This window comes from Pelobates fuscus, chromosome 4 (assembly GCF_036172605.1).
Source record: "Pelobates fuscus isolate aPelFus1 chromosome 4, aPelFus1.pri, whole genome shotgun sequence".
NCBI classification, from domain to species: Eukaryota; Metazoa; Chordata; class Amphibia; order Anura; family Pelobatidae; genus Pelobates; species Pelobates fuscus.
Window position 1 is genome coordinate 39,166,849 of NC_086320.1, and position 20,420 is coordinate 39,187,268.

General features: G+C 44.1%; 1 protein-coding gene across 1 annotated transcript in view; it reads left to right on the forward strand.

Annotated features, from left to right (window-relative positions):
* The window catches only part of SNTB1 (syntrophin beta 1), a 201,110-nt gene that overhangs the window by 108,099 nt on the left and 72,591 nt on the right, over positions 1–20,420 (forward strand). The window lies entirely within an intron of this gene.

Genomic DNA, 20,420 nt, shown 5'->3' on the forward strand with positions numbered 1-20,420 from the left:
ACATACCAGGAGTTTGGGCAGAGAACAACCCACCAGGACTGGCCCGCAATATTCCACCTATTAAAATTGAACTAAAACTTGGGGTTTATCCAGTGAGCCTAAGACAATACCACATTCCGCAGAAGGCTAAGAAGAACATCCAATCTTATCTGGATAAGTTCATACGGTATGGTATCCTAAAATTCTGTACTTCCCCCTGGAACACCCCATTGCTGCCTGTTCAAAAGCCCGGTACAGATGAGTATCGACCTGTGCAGGACTTGAGAGCAGTCAATGATGCGGTTGTTAGTATACATCCAGTTGTACCCAATCCATATAACCTGCTTGCTTTAATTCCGGGCGGGGCTACTTACTTTACAGTCTTAGACCTCAAAGATGCCTTCTTTTGCCTCCGAATTGCCGCAGAAAGTCAATGTATTTTCGCTTTCCAATGGGAGAACGCTGTAACGGGCCAAATTACTTGGACAAGACTGCCCCAAGGGTTTAAAAATTCACCTACCCTATTTGGTTCAGCCCTAAGTCAAGATCTACTGGATTTCGAGTCCATCCCAGGAGAGTGTGTATTGTTACAATATGTAGATGACTTGTTGATAGCAGCAGTTACAAAAGAAATCTGTCAGCAAGCAACGCACGATCTACTACACATTCTATGGAAGGCAGGATACAAGGTGTCTAGAAAGAAGGCTCAGTTGTGTTTGCCAACTGTCAAATATCTGGGATTCCATATCTCTGAAGGTCAAAGAATTATGGGTCCAGAGAGAAAAGAAGCTGTGTGCCAAATACCGATACCCAAGAATAGAAGACAAGTGCGAGAATTCTTGGGGGCAGCAGGCTTCTGTAGGATATGGATTCCCAGCTACGCGATACTGGCAAAACCTCTGTACGCAGCTATCAAAGGTACAGAGCACGACCCCTTCTTATGGACCCAAGAACAGCAAACGGCATTTGAAGATGTGAAGAAGGCTTTGATGAGTGCCCCAGCATTAGGTCTACCTGATCACACACGACCATTCTACTTATATGTACACGAGCAAAGAAGAATGGCTGTGGGAGTATTGACACAGTACTTGGGATCATGGCAAAGACCTGTTGCCTACATGTCTAAGCAATTGGATGCAGTGGCCAGCGGACTTCCACCTTGTCTAAGAGCCGTAGCTGCAGCCGCCCTGCTAGTAGCTGAAGCCGATAAACTCACTCTGGGTCAAGAACTTTATGTACGAGTCCCACATGCAGTACAGACGTTGTTGGATTACAAAGGAAATCATTGGTTTAGTAACAGCCGTATGACCAAGTATCAAGCAATGTTGTGTGAAAACCCCAGAGTGCATTTAGAGACTGTAAACACCTTAAATCCAGCTACCCTTTTGCCACAACCTACTGAAAGTCAACATGATTGTTTGGAAGTAATGGATGAAGTATTCTCAAGTAGACCAGATCTTCGTGATTTTCCCATCCAGAACCCCGATGTTCAATATTATACCGACGGCAGTAGTTATGTGAAAGAAGGGATCCGCTATGCAGGATATGCAGTGACAACAATAGACAAGGTGATAGAAGCTCGGCCACTGGCGAAAGGAACATCAGCACAAAAGGCAGAATTGATAGCACTGACACGAGCGTTACAATTGGCTGAAGGTTTAAGAGTGAACATCTACACGGACTCCAAATATGCGTTTTTAACCACTCATGCCCACGGAGCTTTGTATAAAGAAAGAGGACTACTGAATTCAGAAGGCAAAGAAATCAAGTACGCAGCTGAAATCCTACAACTATTGGAAGCAGTGTGGGAACCGAAAGAAGTCGGTATCATACATTGTCGAGCGCATCTGAGAGGAGATGCTGATGTAACCAAAGGAAATCGGATGGCAGATAGTGCAGCCAAGCGTGCTGCTGAATCAGGAAGACAGGAGTATGTGGGGCATATAGCTGCTCTTATACCAACTCCACTGTCCCAATGGACTCCAGTTTATACAGCTCAAGAAGAGGAGTGGTTAAAGACTGAACCAGGAAAGTATTTGGAGAACAAGTGGTATCAGCTAGAAGATGGAAGAATAGTCATACCAGCATCACTAGCGGTAGAAATTGTCCAAAATTATCACAACGGGACACATTCTGGGAGAGACAGCACAGAAGAATCTCTCAGAAAACATTTCTACATACCAAGATTGTCCAACTTGACTCAGGCCATTGTACGAAGATGTGTAACGTGTGCTAAAAATAATGCAAGACAAGGACCAGTAAAGCCACCAGGAGTCCAGTTTATGGGGGGACTCCCCATGTCCGATTTACAAATTGACTTTACAGTGATGCCTAAATCGGGTGGACATCGTTACCTGCTGGTAATTGTGTGCACCTATTCAGGCTGGGTAGAAGCATGTCCTACTCGTACAGAGAAAGCAGGAGAAGTTGTGAGATTCCTGCTACGAGAAATAATACCCCGATATGGACTACCCTGTTCTATAGGATCGGACAATGGTCCAGCTTTTGTTCATCAGTGCCTACAACAACTGACTCATATGCTTGGTATAAAGTGGAGGCTTCATACAGCATATAGACCCCAGAGTTCTGGTAAGGTAGAGAGAATGAATAGAACTATTAAGAACCAGTTGGCTAAAATGTGTCAGGAAACCCAACTTAAGTGGAACGTTCTCTTACCCATAGCTTTATTGCGAATCCGCAGTACCCCTACCAGAAGGATGGGCCTCTCTCCTTTTGAAATCATGTATGGGCGACCACCTCCCGTACTTGGTAACTTAAGGGGGGATTTGAGTCAGTTGGGAGAAGGAATTACCCGGCAGCAGGTTGTAGAGTTGGGTAAGACTATGGAGGAGGTACAGAAATGGGTACAAGATAGATTACCTGTGAATATTTATCCCCCTGTTCATAGTTATCATCCAGGACACCAAGTGTGGATTAAAGAGTGGAATAATGTACCGTTAGGGCCCAAGTGGAGAGGTCCTTATGTTGTTCTTTTGTCTACCCCTACAGCGATAAAAGTAGCCGAAGTGACTCCGTGGATACATCACTCCAGGGTTAAACCAGCAGCAGTCGATTCTTGGCAAGTTACAGCAGATCCAGAGAATCCCTGCAAGATCCGGTTAAAACGCACTACTCAGTCGGAGTAACGAGGAACTATTGTGGATTACAAATTTTATTATTTTTGGGATTTGGTGCGTGAGTAAGAAGGCCATAATAAAGCCTGTCCGCCCACCGACGTATAGTTTATAAGCCAGGGAAAGTCTCGAAGGGACTCCTGTGAAGACGAGCAGAACTCCATTCCCTGCAGCCCTTACATCCTGGAAGCTGAGGTGCCTTCGCACGGACGAAGACTGAGGATGACGCGAAAGATGTGTTTTTGATAGTGTTTATTTATGTGTGTTTTTATATTCAGGAAGGTAGAGGTACCGACACTCCTAGCTGTGAGGTATGCATTAAGACTACGAGAACAGGTAACCATATTTCCCAAACCCTAATTTGGCATTCACAATACGAGTGTAAAGGAGATGTATCGAGATGTAGATACCTAAATATAGACTATAGTGTGTGCCATTTAGGAGTAGGAGAACCTAAGTGCTTCAGTCCGGAGTATCAACCCCGTACAATTTGGTTGACTCTCAGGAATGGAGATCCTCAGGGGACCCTAATTAATAAGACGGTGTTAGAATCCGTACATTCTTCGGGTGTTCTGCTATTTGATGCGTTTAAAGCGATATCGAGTGGTAGAAAGCCGTGGAATGTATGTGGGGATCTTAGATGGGAGAGGACGTATGGGTCTAATGATAAAAATATTTGTCCCAGTAGTAAAAATAAATATGTAAGTCCTAGATGCCCAAATAAAGACTATAACTTTTGCCCATATTGGTCTTGTGTGGGGTGGGCGACTTGGGGACAGACAGTAGACAAAGACATGATAGTGACTAAGTTGCCGACTAGCCCATATTGTAAGTCTATGGAATGTAATCCCATCCATATACTTATAAATAACCCCGATAAGTTCTTAGACAAATATGGCAATTTATTTGGGTTTCAGATATACGGGACAGGTTTAGATCCTGGGACAGTATTGTTTATAGGGATAGAGACTGATACGGTATCCTCCCAAACTCATCAAGTATACCATTCCTTTTATGAAGAGATGAGTATAGATAATAAGATCCCCCATAATGCTAAAAACCTGTTTATTGATTTAGCCGAAAGTATTGCCGGTAGTCTTAATGTTACCAACTGCTATGTGTGTGGAGGTACTAACATGGGAGACCAATGGCCTTGGGAAGCAAAGGAGGTAATGTCCGGTTCTGAGGCAGTTGACCAACTAATATCTACACAAGCCGATTATCATATGAGTGTTAGAGGTAAATCTGAGTGGAGATTAAAGACCTCCATCATAGGTTATGTTTGCATAGCAAGGAAAGGAATAATGTATAATACTTCTGTAGGAGAATTAACTTGTCTAGGGCAAAAAGCTTATGATGATGATACAAAGAATACAACTTGGTGGTCGGCTTCAAATGTCTCAGAACCATCTAACCCGTTTGCTAGATACGCCAATTTAAAGGATGTGTGGTTTGATTTATCCATCACATCTACCTGGAGAGCCCCAGCAAATTTGTACTGGATCTGTGGTAAGAAAGCCTATTCGGAGTTGCCACAGGACTGGGAAGGGGCATGTGTGTTGGGTATGCTCAAACCATCCTTCTTCTTGTTACCGATTGAAACAGGTGAGACTTTAGGTGTTAAAGTGTATGATGTGAATCATAGGAAGAAAAGGGGACCCATAGAGATAGGCGCCTGGGAAGATGATGAATGGCCTCCCCAGCGTATCATAGATTATTATGGGCCAGCCACGTGGGCAGAGGATGGTACCTTTGGTTATAGAACCCCTATTTATATGCTCAACCGTATTATAAGATTACAGGCGGTGGTTGAGATTATTACTAACGAAACATCACAAGCGCTCAATCTTCTAGCGAAGCATAACACCAGGATGAGGACAGCAGTCTACCAAAATAGATTAGCCTTGGATTACCTTTTGGCAGTAGAGGGAGGTGTATGTGGGAAGTTTAACCTGAGTAATTGCTGTCTTCAAATAGATGACGAAGGGCAAGCAATAGCTGAGCTTACTAGCCATATGGTTAAACTAGCGCATGTGCCTACTCAGGTATGGAAAGGGTATAATCCAAGTAGTTGGTTTGGTAGCTGGTATGAGTGGTTTGGAGGGCTTAAGGCAGTGGTAGGTGGAGTCCTACTGATTTTAATGTTGTGTCTACTCCTGCCGTGTCTTATACCCTTAGTAGTTAGGTCTGTGCAAAGCCTGATAGAAAATATAGCAGAGAGGAAGGCTGCTGCACAGATAATGGCGATTTATAAGTATAAGGCTCTAGATCAGGGAGAACCAATGCAGGAAGATGAGTGTTAAAAGATTCACATCATAAGATAAGTCTGGTCTGGTTCAAGGTAACTTGCGGTGTATGCAAACCAAGGTTAAGTGATGCCTCAAGTAATTGTGAAATATCAAGAGGCATCAAAGGGGGGAATGTGGTGGAATCTCGGTAAAAATAAATTTAGTAGGCCGAGATTACCACGTGGCATGTGTACGTGCATATGCTGACGTATCGATCAGTTGGTTGCACGAGGCAAGATACGATCAGTAGTGTACGGAGCATGTGCAAGAATACAGGATGTAGTATTCCCCCTCCTCCATTGTGCTGGACAAGCCATGCGGTCAAACAGGAAGTTAATTCTTATTTGTGTTGATTGGTCAAGAGAATGTGCGGGTGGAGCTTAATATGGGAGGAGTTATGTGCCTATATAAGGAGCCTGCACTATTGTCCGGGGCTCAGAACTTGTGGTATTTTGGTGACGCTAGTCCCTCTGAGTCCCGATCGGTGATCCAATAAAGAATCTCTTCCTTCCTGAAGAAACCTGTGTCCATCTCTCTGTGCTTCGCTTCCGTCAGTTTCTCCGGTATCAGTTTTAGTGTATAGATCATTCCCCTGCAATTTCACTGCTCAATTCACTGTCATTTAGGAGTTAAATCACTTTGTTTCTGTTTATGCAGCCCTAGCCACACCTCCCCTGGCTATGATTGACAGAGCCTCCATGAAAAAAAACTGGTTTCACTTTCAAACAGATGTAATTTACCTTAAATAATTGTATCTCAATCTCTAAATGGAACTTTGATCACATACAGGAGGCTCTTGCAGGGTCTATCAAGCTATTAACATAGCAGGGGATAAGAAAATCTTAATTAAACAGAACTTGCAATAAAGGAAGCCTAAATAGGGCTCTCTTTACAGGAAGTGTTTATGGAAGGCTGTGCAAGTCACATGCAGGGAGGTGTGACTAGGGTTCATAAACAAAGGGATTTAACTCCTAAATGGCAGGGGATTGAGAAAACTGCTTCATTAAGCTAAAGTTGTTCAGGTTCCTTTAAAATAAAATGATGAAATGTTAAAACGTCAAAGGCAGCAATTCTCCTGATTTTCTTTAATTTCTAAAAACTGTATCATAATATTAATATTTTTATTTTATTTTATGACAGGCTTAGCTTCCAAAAGCTTATTGGCTGAACCAATGTTCTATTTAGAATACCAGGAATAGGCTTATCTCCTTGGGTGAATTTTATGTGCATCGGATTAACACCCAGACAACAATAATATAACTAAATAGACATACCATATTTACATCTTTCTCTTTTAAAGTTAATGGTAATGGACTTTTATCATGTTTTTCTTAAAGGGATACTATAGTCACCAAAACAACTTTATCATAATGAAGCCGTTTTGGTGTATAGATCATGCCCCCGAAGTCCCACTGCTCAATTCTTTTAGGAGTTAAACCACTTTTCTTTCTGTACATTCATCCCTAGCCACACTTCCGCTGGCTGTGACTCACAGAGCCTGCATGAAAAACATGATTTAATTTTCAATCAGATGTTAACTTGCTTTAGAAGGATTTATCTCCAGCTCTGTAAATTAAACTTTAACAGGAGGCTCCTGGGGGTTTAGAAGGCTATTAACAGAGTAAGAGAGAAGAAATTCTAAATTAAATAGAATGTACAATAAAGGATGTTTAAACATTAGATCTCTCTTTACAGGAAGTGTTTATCACAGCTGTACAAGTCACTTGCAGGGAGGTATGACTGTATAAAAAAATAATATTTAACTCCTAAACGGCAGTGAATTGAGCAGTAAAGCTGCAGGGCCATGATCTATTCACCAAAACGGCTTCATTAAGTTAAAGTTGTTTTGGTGCTTGTAGCGTCTCTTTAAGCCAAAAAGACAAAGGGAAGAATAAGTTTGCCCAGAGTTTCCAACCATCATTGAGAGAGATTTAGTGATGTAAGTCCTGGAAAGGAATTTTACTGCATCATAACTCTGTTTTCCTGTGCACTAACTCCTCATTGTCATTATTACAATATTGCGGTTTAATATATGCCAGGAAATAAATTGCTGCAGTAGGAGAGCCCAGGCTTTCAAAGGGGTTTTACCTCTTTCCGCTTCTTTAATGAGGCCGCACATTAGCTGTCTTTATTATTTCCTTGATGAATGACCGTGGGTCTGCCAAGTTGCTGACCTCTGCTTTCAAACAAACATTGTTTGCCATAAAATTTTAACTCTCTGCCTGCCAGTGCACTCTGCAATGTCATTATCAGTGCTGTCACTAAAGTGTGCATCTCATCCCCATAAACAGGTAAAAGAAACGTGTGAAGAATGTTTGCCTTAATGTGCTACATGCCAATTCCTAAAATGCTTTATTCTCTGATTTACCTTTAATATTCTTAGTCCCAAACGGATCTTTGAACTTTGCAGATTATAATTCAGGTATTTTCAGTTTACTGAACGTTAAAATCCAAATAAGGTGTAATAAAAGCCCCGGAACCTTGATCTCTCTTTGTTCAAATGATCGGCTGAAGTTATTGATGGAATGAAAGCTCACCATAAATTCTAGCTTGTACCTGCAATGTTGTGTCAGGTGTAGAAAATTTAAATCAGGGCATTTAGAGTCTTTTGCAACACTTTACGTGATTAACGAAAAAACAAATTGGGTACAGCTCCCTCTGGTATACTGGAACGGAAGGGGGTAACCCTTAGTGGAATAAAGAAGAGAGAAGAATGGGTAGTATACCAATATTGGGGTATTGGGAACGTATAGAAGGTATCATGAATTATAATACCAATGGGGGCTAGAGGTACCAATCAGGAATAATAATCAAAAGATTAAAAAAGAGTTTATTGAAAATATATATATATGTTGTTAAAAATTGCCGAACAACTTGGCAATCACTCAGAGTGTCACACTCTAACTAAATATAGTGAAAAAAACCTAAAATAAATGGAATGATTAAATGAAAGAGGGCTTGATAACTAGAGATTCAAGAGTTCTAAAGTTGCACTCCAAATAATGATCTGTGGATAATTCCTTCAAGGGAATTATTATGCGACTTATCATACTTAGCTAACTATCAGTTTCTACAGTTACACTCCATTCTCTCGGTATTTCTCACTAGTGGGGTTGGATTTAGGTGCCCTCGAAGGCACGGGGAGGCTATCCACGGATAGCTTATTTAGCAATTTCGGCTTTTACTATTTCTCTTCTCATTTCCATTAATCTATCCCTATTCCTCCCCCTGCCATTCTGTGAACGTTCAGTACATTAGTGGGTCTTTCTCAATCCTGTGTTTTGCCAGCAACTTTCTTAGCTCTATATCTAGTTCATATCCAGATCTCTGGCTATCGACTTGAATTTACATAGCCAAGGCACACTATCCAGTATCATTATAATCGCATGGGGTTGTTATGGTACTTTTTGAAAGTAAACCAAAATGTTCAGAGTCTATCTGTTCCTGTCCAAATCAATAAAATTAAATTGCGTATATACGCTGAAGTAATTAAGTCTGACACACGAGGTTCAGGTTAAAATAACTTCGAGAAAGTTTATTGGCAAGTGAAGAAAAAGCGGGCGCGCAGGCCCTTTTAAGAGGCATTTTGCGTCATCATTGATTATTAGAATATCAGCAAATAAACATCATCAATTGGATTAATTGTTAAGTGACGGAGTTAGTGTCTTACCTATTGGTTAGTAAAATTAAGAGGTTAGTCCCGTGCCCACCCATCAGAGGTGGGATTATTCTGGACACGGGTGGGGGACAAGGGGGTCCTAAGCGTCATTTTACACGGTCAATGATATCAGGCTTTATGTCCAGGTGCAAGGTCTCTTATGAATAGAACATTTCATTACTACTGTGTTCTGTGGCCTTCAAACTGTACTATCTTATAAGCTCTTAAGGAGTAGCCAGCAAGTCTTAAGGAGTAGCCAGCACCTCCTGGTACTTGTCCTTGAAGGAAACACGGTCTTTGTCTACTGTATTAATTGGGTTGAGAAGTTCAGTCACGTAATGTAGGTTTAAAATGAACAAGTTAAGTCATGAGGACAAAATGGAGGATTGAAGAAGTCAGGTTAGGAGGACAAAATGGAGGATGAAGTCACAGTATAAAGTTAAAATGGAGTTAGTACAGTAATTCAATACAAGTACAATAAGGATTTTTAATAATTCCACATCAGTCCCCCCTATGAAATGTTAGATTCTAAGAGATAAAACTTTATTATGTTAGTATCAGAAGACGTGTTAACCCAAAGGCACAGAAACCCCGTGGCCGCTAGCTAGATGTTAATGCAAAGTGCAAGGCTGTCCCTAGATCTGACCCTAATAGGCTAACCATCCGTCAGTATGGCTCTCGAACGCTTCACACCCAAGGGTATCCCATGGCGGCTAACCCACCACTTCTCCACATGGGGCCTTTACCATTCACTGACAGATGCTGTCCCTAATCTAGTCCCTTCCTAGAATTCCTGCACTTTATCAACAAAAGGGAATGTTTGCAGCGGCAGACAGGGTGAGTTGATGTCTTGGAATTCTTGGTCATCGACTTCGAGATGGGTCAAAGTGGGTGCCGCTTGGTCAACAGTCTTCATGAGGGATTTTCTCAGACATGGGAGGACACAACAAAAGAGAAGAGCAAAAATAAAAAGAAAAATTAGTATAGCCATACCAATCTGCATTAAAGCCTTTTGCCATCCTGTCATCCAACCAAACCATCTTTCCCAGGGATCTTTTATCCCAGAATTCCTTTTTAACTCTTCAGACAGGTCATTTAATTTTTCTATAGCTAGTGTGACTTTACCATTAGGGCCTGTGTTTTCTGGGATGTAGGTACAACATGTCATAGTGTCGGGCAAAATCTTACAAACCCCTCCTTTTTCGGCTAAGATCATATCTAGGGCCATTCTATTCTGGAAAGTCATTTGGGATGTGGCCTGCAACTGTTCGGCCAACCCTTGGAGGGCGTCTCTGGTGTAATTGACAAAACGCTGTTGATTATAATAAATGTAATTTATCCAATTTAGATTCTTGTTTGCGGTAACTATGGTAAAAATTGATTCAAATCCTGCAGCAACTTCATCCCTAGCTTTAAACTCATTGGGCACCCCCCTGGGCACTCCGATGGCATCAATATATACATGAGGATCAAAACTTCCTTTCACTGGGGCGTCACGTTTAACCTTAGTGTGGCTGAACTCATGGGTGTTGAGGTGTGTGTCAGAAATAATATGTATAGGCATAATGGCCTTAGTCAAAGTACACTCTCCCCACCATTCTGTGTCCATTCTGGATCTTAGCTGTAAATCCCCACACAACCAATAAATGTCCCCTAGTGACCTAGTGTGATGTTGCAGCAGACGTACAGGGACAGTTCTGTATGTAGCACAATAGCCTTTGGAAAAGTTACCCACAAATTTACCAATACCATCGTACATGGCATAGCAAGTGTAATTACCTTTATATACGGTAATACCGTCAGGGGGTTTGACATCGTTGGCTAGGAGAGGATACTCCTTTGTCCATGCAATACATATGGACCTGTTAAAATTATAGTGATAGGCAAAAAGGCTTAAAATACATTCTTCTATATCTACGGGTAGGATTAAAGGTACGGTACCCAGGTGAGGCCGGGCGCCTCCACACACGTAACATGCAGTTCTATTATGCTTATTAGCGTTATATTTCATCCATTCTAACCATAAATTTACATCATTAAAACCTGTTTCAGCGGCCATGGTATCTTCAAAAGTGGGGTTAGCAATGGCCATCATGTCTTGAAAGGTCTGGATATGAGGTTTTAATGGGTTAGGGACCATATGGGTGGCCCCTTGCCACTCAGAAGAGTTGCACATATCTTTAAGGTAGAAATGCCCTAACTTTTGGTAGGAACCCTTTTTCCAATACATTCCCATCACATACTGGTCTGCATCTGTTGGACTTGGATGTTCAATGTTAAGGATTAATTTCATTGGTGTACTCCCCCCAGGCTTTCTCAAAGTCATTCTCTGGAGGAGCGATCTACCATGATCATCTACTTTAGCTACGGCACTTTTTGGTTTGTAACCCCAGGCAGGCCCGGCATTCCATCCCGCCGCCCCCCAGTGATCACAATTGTGCCCCCATTGTTTGTCAACTACACAAACATATGGGTCTTTCGAATGAGGGATATCTCTATAGATGCTCTGGATTTGTGGTGTGGGAAATGGGCATTCTACAATATCACAGTAGTCAAAGGTATAAGTAGCCACCTGGGTGCATGATGAATTATACCAGAAGGTGTACCCACTAATGTCTTTGGTAATAGCTACTTGCTGGGCCTTCACAAGGCTAATTAAGGAGAAGATGTACCAGAGATACATGTTTGTGCGATATTCGCTTCCTCCGGGGCAGGAGATTTCTTGCAGTGGGAAGCGTGGATCCAATTTGGCCTACCGGCCAATTTGACGGAGGTTGCGGTAATCAGGAGAACTTGGAATGGACCGTCAAATCTTGGTTCCAGGGTATTTTTCCGCACAAACTTCTTGACCAGGACCCAATCTCCGGGAAGTAGGTTATGGGAACCTGTATCCAATTCGGGATCTGGAATTGAAGAGAAAACTTGGGCATGTATTTTGTTTAGGACATTTGCAAGTTCAGTTACATAGTCTACTAAAACATCTGATTGGAGTTGTAACTGCTGCGGATAATAACAACCTAGTCTGGGTGCTGTCCCAAATAGAACCTCATATGGGGACAGTGAATGCTTCCCTCTAGGTGTGTGCCTAACACTAAATAGAGCTATTGGTAGGCTTTCTGGCCAGGGCATCTTTGTTTCTTGTGACATTTTTAGCATTCTAGTTTTTAGGGTGCCATTCATGCGCTCCACTTTACCACTACTTTGTGGGTGATAAGGGGTGTGGAAGGCTAGAGTCACCCCTAGAGCGGTCCAAATTTCTTTAGTCACAGTTGCTGTAAAGGCTGGGCCTTGATCACTCTCAATAACTTCTGGGAGTCCGAATCTACATACAATATCTGTAAGTAGGCGCTTTGCGGTTGTTTTTGCAGTGATATTGGCCACTGGGTAGGCTTCTGGCCAGCCTGAGAACATGTCCACTATTACTAGTGCATATTCATGGGGCCCACTCTTGGGCATTTGGATGTGGTCGATTTGAATTCGTTGGAAGGGGTACATGGGCTTTGCCAGGTGTTTCGCAGGCACCTTAATTGGTCTTCCTGGATTGCATTTTGCACAAATGACACAGGCCTTGCAAAAACTATTGATCAATGTTGTGATTCCAGGTGCTTCATAATACTTCTGTATGAGGGCGGCCATCAATTCTTTTGACAGGTGTGCAGGCCCATGTGCCCATTGGACCACTGCTGGGTATAAATTTCTGGGAAGACAAAATTTGAAGTTGTTGTAATATATTCTGTCCTTTTGGACAGCTCCTTTCTTTTTCCATTTCTGGATTTCTTCAGGAGTGACTGCAGCTTGTTGTTCTTGTAAAATTCGCAAATCAGTAGGAAGAGTTTGCAGAGCAAAAATAGGGACTTCTTCTTCTTGTCCGGACACTTCTTCATCCACTTCCTGCAAATCCCTGGCCGCTAACTTAGCAGCCTGATCAGCCAAATGGTTGCCCTTTGCTTCATCTGTATCCAATTTCCCATGGGCCTTTACTTTCAAAACGGCCACTTCTTTGGGGAGTAGGAGGGCATCCATTAGCTCCTTGATTGCAGTGCTGTGTTTGACTGGTGTACCGGCGGTGGTAAGAAATCCTCTAGTCTTCCAAATTAGGCCGAAGTCATGTGCCACGCCTAGAGCATATCTTGAATCTGTATAGATGTTGGCACGTTTTCCTTCGGAAATTTTGCATGCTGAAGTCAGAGCCTGTAATTCAGCTTCTTGTGCAGACATTGCTGGCGGTAAGGATGATGATTTAATAACTTCATCTGTTGTGGTTACGGCATATCCTGTATGATATGTTCCTCCTTCATCGGCATATCTCGATCCGTCCACAAACAGGGTAAAATCCGGATCTGGTAATGGGTTCTCATGCACAGTTGGTAAGTGCACTGTTTCCATTTTCATCTGTTCAAAACAGTCATGAGGTGTTTCTGGGTCATAATCATTCTTTATGACCAGATCTTGAAATTCCTTTTCCAGGAAATGGCGTGGCCATGCTTCTAGAAGGTCAGTTGTTGGGTATTTGACAATACCATTTTCCTGTAGCTGTTCTTCATTCATGGTGGCCCATAGTTTTGCCATGGGCCCAAGATCATTCCATGACCTTGTCTTCAATTTGGTAACAGGAATATGTGGGATAGCAGTATCCCAATGACGGTAAAGGTAGTTAAGTTGTTGAGGTAGCTGGATCAAGACCATACTATTGCCGTCAGAGTCACAATAGAAGTCTTGTGCAGTAAGCTTTACATCGGTCCGGTGGTAAAGCTCATCTTCATAGCAAGGTTCAGGGGTAATGTTTGGTTTGTACCACATGGTGCAGAAAGCGTGATCTGGGCCTTCACAGAGAGGTTTTTCACCTTCATAAAATGTCAAATGTGGATGCATGACTTTCTTGATACATCCACAGAGCAGGTGAATGTAGGTTTCATCCGTGATAAATCCATAGTAGATACCCCCCTCAGGGAGTGGAAGAAGAGTGGACGGATTAAGTACCTGACATCTTTGGATGGAAATGTTGTCAGGCAAAAGAAGATGACACTGTAAGCGCAGGTGTCTGGCTGGAGACACGTGCTTGAGCTGGACTTGGTTGATGATGGCAGAGATGTCATGAGGGGCCAAAACAACCAGAGGGTGGCCAAGGACCAGGTCTGAGGTCTTCTCTATGAGTTCTCTCGCAGCAAAAACAGCCCTGAGACAGGAAGGAGTCCCTCTGGCCACAATGTCCAGTTGACATGAGAAATATCCAATAGGCCTCTGGCGGCCTCTTAAGTCATTAGTTTGGGTGAGCACTCCTGTTGCGTGGCCTTGTCTTTCAGAGACAAATAATTTGAAAGGTTTGGAGTAGTCAGGTAGGCCCAAGGCAGGAGCAGAAGCAATGGCTCGTTTGAGAGCATTAAAATTGTCCATAGCTTCATCAGTTAAACAGAAAGGGTCAGACTTAAGTGCGTCATAGAGAGGTTGCATGAGCAGAGAGGCTTCAGGGATCCATGCTCTGCAGTAGGAAATGAGGCCTAGGAAGGCATGAAGAGACTTAGAAGTCCTTGGAGGCGGAATATCCAGCACAGCTCTTACCCGGTCCCGAGTAAGATGTCTGGTACCTTGAGATAGGCAGTGTCCAAGGAAAACTACTGAAGGTTGGCAGAACTGTAGCTTGATGAGCGAAGCTTTGCATCCTTGTTCTGCCAAATAACAAAGCAGACTAATTGAGCACTCTTCGGTGGTGGGTATGTCATCTCCACAGAGCAGCAAATCATCCACATACTGAAGCAGAACAACTTCTGGGTGCTCGGCTTGCCATGGGTCAAGGATGGTGGCCATGGCCTTTGCAAATTGACTTGGTGAATTTTGTGCCCCTTGGGGCATGACAGTCCAGGTATACTGCTGCATCTCATGGGTGAAAGCAAACAGGTATTGGCAGGATGGGTCCAGTGGGACACTGAAAAAGGCATTTGCTAGGTCAATGACTGTGAAGAATTTTGCAGATGGTGGGACTCCAGAAAGCAGAGTATGAGGATTTGGTACAAGAGGGGTGTCCAGGACTGTAGCTTCATTAACAGCACGGAGATCCTGAACCATCCTGTACTTCTCTGGCTCACCCTTCGGAGTTTTCTTCTTCACAGGAAATAACGGGGTGTTGCATTCAGATTTACATTTGACAAGGGCACCCTTCTCCAAGAGTGCCTTAATGTGGACAGAAATTGCAGCTGACTGTGCTGGTTTTAATGGATATTGTGGTTTTCTTGGTAACTTAGCTCCTGGAATAAGCTTTACCACCACAGGGGGAACATTTAGGTGACCTATGTCCTCTGGACCTGAGGACCATAACTTTGCGGGCACCTGTGTTTTTAATTCCTCTGGGAAATTGGACCTTAATTCTGCTGTCTCCTCACGGGGCTTTTCTAAATGCAGCATCAGAGGCAGAGAGCATAGGGCTGAAGTGTCTGATACAGACAGAGGTGTAAACATTTCTACCTGCCCATCCGGGGTAAAAGTGATGGATGCTTGCAGGCGTGAGAGGACATCAGCACCTAACAGGTTAATGGGGCATGTGGAGGATACTACAAAGCGAGCGAGCAGGCTAGAGCCAACTCGTAGCGGGGTTGTTAGAGGGCTATGTCTCGGCTGGCCATCCACTCCAACACAAGAGACATCAATATTGGACAGGAAAGATGGGTCTGGCAAGTCTCGTTCTCGTAGAACACTACGGGCTGCACCTGTGTCAACAAGAAATGTGGTAGGGTGGCCTTCAATGGGCAAAGTTACCGTAGCAAGTGGCCCCCCCTTATCCCCTGTAGACACTGCCATAACAGGGGTTAATGACACAGGCTTGCCAATCTCCTAATCGTCCGGTTCTTCAACAATTGGAACCTTTGTCTCGGTCCTGGGGCCTGGGGCAGGCTTAGAGAACTTCTTGGGTGCCCCTGGTTCCTTTTTAGGTTCCGGACAGTCGCCTCTGTAGTGTCCCTGAGCCCCACAATTGAAACAAGTTACATCTTCTAACCTGACTCTCTTGGTGCCAGAGGTGACGGGGGTAGCGCGAGCTACCATGAGGGGAGCTGGATTGGATCTTCTTGGGGTCTGAACAGATTCCAACCCTCTAGCAACTAAAAGCAGGGTATCCAGGGGAACAACCTTGTATTCAGGACGTGCAGCAATAATTCCCTTGCGTATAGAGTCTTTAACTCCTTGGACAAACGCACCTGACAGCATTTGTGAATGAATCTTGTCAGTAAGATCAAACCCCAAATCTGTGAACATTTGATACAGTCTTGCATGAAACCTTTCCACTGATTCTCCTTTATCTTGAATAACATCAGTAAGGCCAGCAGCCTGATCTGCAAGTTTGTCCTTAGCCCATTCTCTTAATTGGGTGCAAAAAGTTACCCCAGAGGGATAATCAACATCACTGCTGAGCAGATCTGTACTGAGGTGTCGGGCCATACTTGGCCAATACGCATCCCCTGCTTTGATAGCACAAATGCTCAGTAAATCACGCCATGCGGCGGAATAAGTCTTTTGAATTTGAACTATCCCTCGGTAGAAGGGCATAGGCTGCTTTTCTGGGTCAGGGAGTGATTTCATTAGAGCACTAGCTTGAGTGGGATTAAAAGCAACATATTTAGGAGGGGCCTGTTCTCCCCGACCCTTGTGGCCAAAGGGGTCATCGATAGAACGATGAGTTGGGGCTCCCGCGGCAAGTTCCGATGAGACATGGGACACCCTGTCCATCTCGTCATCATCGAATTCTATGATATTGGCTCTTTTACGCGGTGCAGGGCCAGCATGAGGTGAAAGGGTCGGTGGTTGGGAACGAGCCCCGGATGCAGGGGTGGCTAGCGAGTCATAACCTGGGGATAGGTAGTCACCGGGAATTACCGGCATCAGGGCCGAACTGGGGGCCGCCATATTGGTGGCCGGAAAAGGTGTTACATTAGGGTTAAGGGAAGGAGTGGCGGCCATGTTAGATGTGGGCACACCCGGAACAACCTGTGCCGGACTGGGCATAACCGGAACTTGGGGAGTGGCTTGTGGAAGGGGTAGTGGATATCCGGGATAGGGCAGGGCCATGGGATAAGGGAAGGGGTAGGGCCAGGCTGGGGAGGGAAAGGAGGTGGGGTATTGGGTTGGGGCGGAGATGGGAGGGGACGGAGAGGGATTGGTAGGGGTGGGTGTAGAGGGAGGAGCCGGGGTGAGGGTGGACGAGGTGGTTGGCTGGGCGGATGCAGAGGGGAGGGGATCATTAATGGAGAGGGATTGTAGGGAAGGGATGGCAGATGAAATGGTAGGGGAAGGTATAGCAGGTAGCGTAGGGATGGATGAGGATGATGGGAATGTTAAAGATGGGGCAGGGGAAAAGAAAGATCCATCAGAATTCAGGACCGGGCAGACAGGGGAGGTAGTGGGATGGGTATTGGGAGTGGGGAACATAGTCAGCTGGCTATCACTTATTGCTGACTGAACCTTGGGGATAGACATTCCCTGGGCGCCGGTTTTGGGCGCTGGCTGAGGGTAGACCCCAGCAACACAATTATTATGATACACAAACAATTTCACACCTTTGTGATTTATCTCTTCCTCAACCCAACCTTCTAGCTGAATAGCCTTCGCTACTCTATACCATGCTTCAGCAGTCTTTAATAAACCATTATCTGTAAGCTTGCCTTTCTTTTCTGTCAGTAACCTACGCCAACTTTCTGGTTGCAATCTTCCACATGTCGGTACAGCAATTCTACATACTTTCGCAATCTTTTCAACACCTTTAACCATTTCCTCACCCTCTCTGTCTTCGACTAAATCACATGCTAACCAGCCCTTACTGGGCTTGCTTAAATCCTGTCCCATAATCCCTTTACCCCTATACCAGCGTCCTAGATATAGGGAGAGAGAAGGAAAACTGAACAAGAACGTCTACAATGCTCGACTGCCACCCGAGAATCGTGGGACTTTCTCAGGTGCGTCTTCCCAAAACGTAGACTAGTCACTGAATCCGCCTACCCGGGGTGGTAGACACGGATTGGAGCGAGGTGAGAAGTGTGTGACCAATCACTTCTCTTTCAAGAGAAATGGGAGTGGACAGTATAATAATATAGGAAGTTTAGAAAAGATGAAAGGTAAGGAAAAATCCTTAGAGACAGACACAGGAGTTCATGAGACTCCTAATAAAACAGACAAGACAACAATACAATTGAAATACAGTGCATGCATTACAGTTCAAATAAAATCAGCAATAATCCCTTTCCTTCTACATGTGCTTACTCCAAAGTCACCTTTCTCAACCTCGTAGTGTCCCCGCTCGGAGAACGACTTTCATAAGTCTCACTACCAGCGGCCAAGGATAACAGCTAACACCGGTCCGAAATCCTTTCCAGCCTCCCTCTACTCTGCGGTCCACAAGAATGTGGCCACGTCTATCCTCACTCCCGTAGTGCCCCTATAAAACCCACTTATAAGTCTCACTACCACGTGATGCGAAAAACAAGCAATACCTGCCTGAATCCCCCCCGGAAACTGAGTCCCCTGCCACAAGGCTCAGACTCCTACCACAATTAAATAACCAGTGGATCTTCGGCTCAACTAGAGCCGAAAGGTCCGGGCCAGGACGTCCCCAACTCAACTAGAGCTGGATGGTCCGAACGTGCACAGTGAAGCTAGCTAGGCTATCAAAGTGACACACCATTGGATCACAGAAACCTATGATTCTACACAGATCCCACAGTTCCACCAACTTCTTTTTCCTTACAGCCACAGCCACGAGGCTCCTAAAAGAAGTAAACAGGCAACAGAAGACCCCCAGGAACACATCCACAGGTCAACCCCCCTTTTTCCTTACAACCACAGCACAGTGGTTCCTAAAAGAGGTAAAACAGGCAACAGAAGACCCCCAGGAACGAATCCACAGGTCCACCCCCCTTTATCCCAAAAGGGGTAAAATACAAACAGACAAACACGCTGAAGACCCAGGCAAATCCCCTCAGGTCCACCCCCCTTTATCCCAAAAAGGGGAAAACAAGCAAGACAGAACCCCAGGCAAATCCCCTGCAGGTCCACCCCCCCTTTGTCTCAAAATGGGGAAACAGGCAAACAATTCAAACACAATTCAAACACACCCAGGCAACAGATAGACTAAAATGCAGGTAAACAAGTGAGTAACGAGACACCGGGCAAGATATTACCTGTCTTTGATGTCCTCCCGGGAAGCAGTCACAGACACGTGGACGGGTCAATCAAAGGGGCCGGAACATACCGGTGGCTCTGCAGAAGTCTCTACCGTGTACTTGGAGGTGATCAGTCTCCCTTCCTACCCCCAGGATTCCTCCGTCCACCCTTGTCTTCCTTAGGACGGCTCACCGGCCAGACATAGCCCGATGCCCCACGTTGGGCGCCAAGTTGTTATGGTACTTTTTGAAAGTAAACCAAAATGTTCAGAGTCTATCTGTTCCTGTCCAAATCAATAAAATTAAATTGCGTATATACGCTGAAGTAATTAAGTCTGACACACGAGGTTCAGGTTAAAATAACTTCGAGAAAGTTTATTGGCAAGTGAAGAAAAAGCGGGCGCGCAGGCCCTTTTAAGAGGCATTTTGCGTCATCATTGATTATTAGAATATCAGCAAATAAACATCATCAATTGGATTAATTGTTAAGTGACGGAGTTAGTGTCTTACCTATTGGTTAGTAAAATTAAGAGGTTAGTCCCGTGCCCACCCATCAGAGGTGGGATTATTCTGGACACGGGTGGGGGACAAGGGGGTCCTAAGCGTCATTTTACACGGTCAATGATATCAGGCTTTATGTCCAGGTGCAAGGTCTCTTATGAATAGAACATTTCATTACTACTGTGTTCTGTGGCCTTCAAACTGTACTATCTTATAAGCTCTTAAGGAGTAGCCAGCAAGTCTTAAGGAGTAGCCAGCACCTCCTGGTACTTGTCCTTGAAGGAAACACGGTCTTTGTCTACTGTATTAATTGGGTTGAGAAGTTCAGTCACGTAATGTAGGTTTAAAATGAACAAGTTAAGTCATGAGGACAAAATGGAGGATTGAAGAAGTCAGGTTAGGAGGACAAAATGGAGGATGAAGTCACAGTATAAAGTTAAAATGGAGTTAGTACAGTAATTCAATACAAGTACAATAAGGATTTTTAATAATTCCACATCAGGGTAACTGTGACAGCCTTATATTGCTCTGTGTTTTACAGGAATTCATTGCCAGTCTATATATATAACGAACGAATAGCATAAATAATTGGCAACACGTATTGACGAATTGTCTCTATGTATATCTAACCCTATTGGCAAATGCGATAGCCTTATATTGCTTTGTGTTTTACTGAGACTCACTGCCATATAGCGAACAGACAGTGCTAAATATTGGC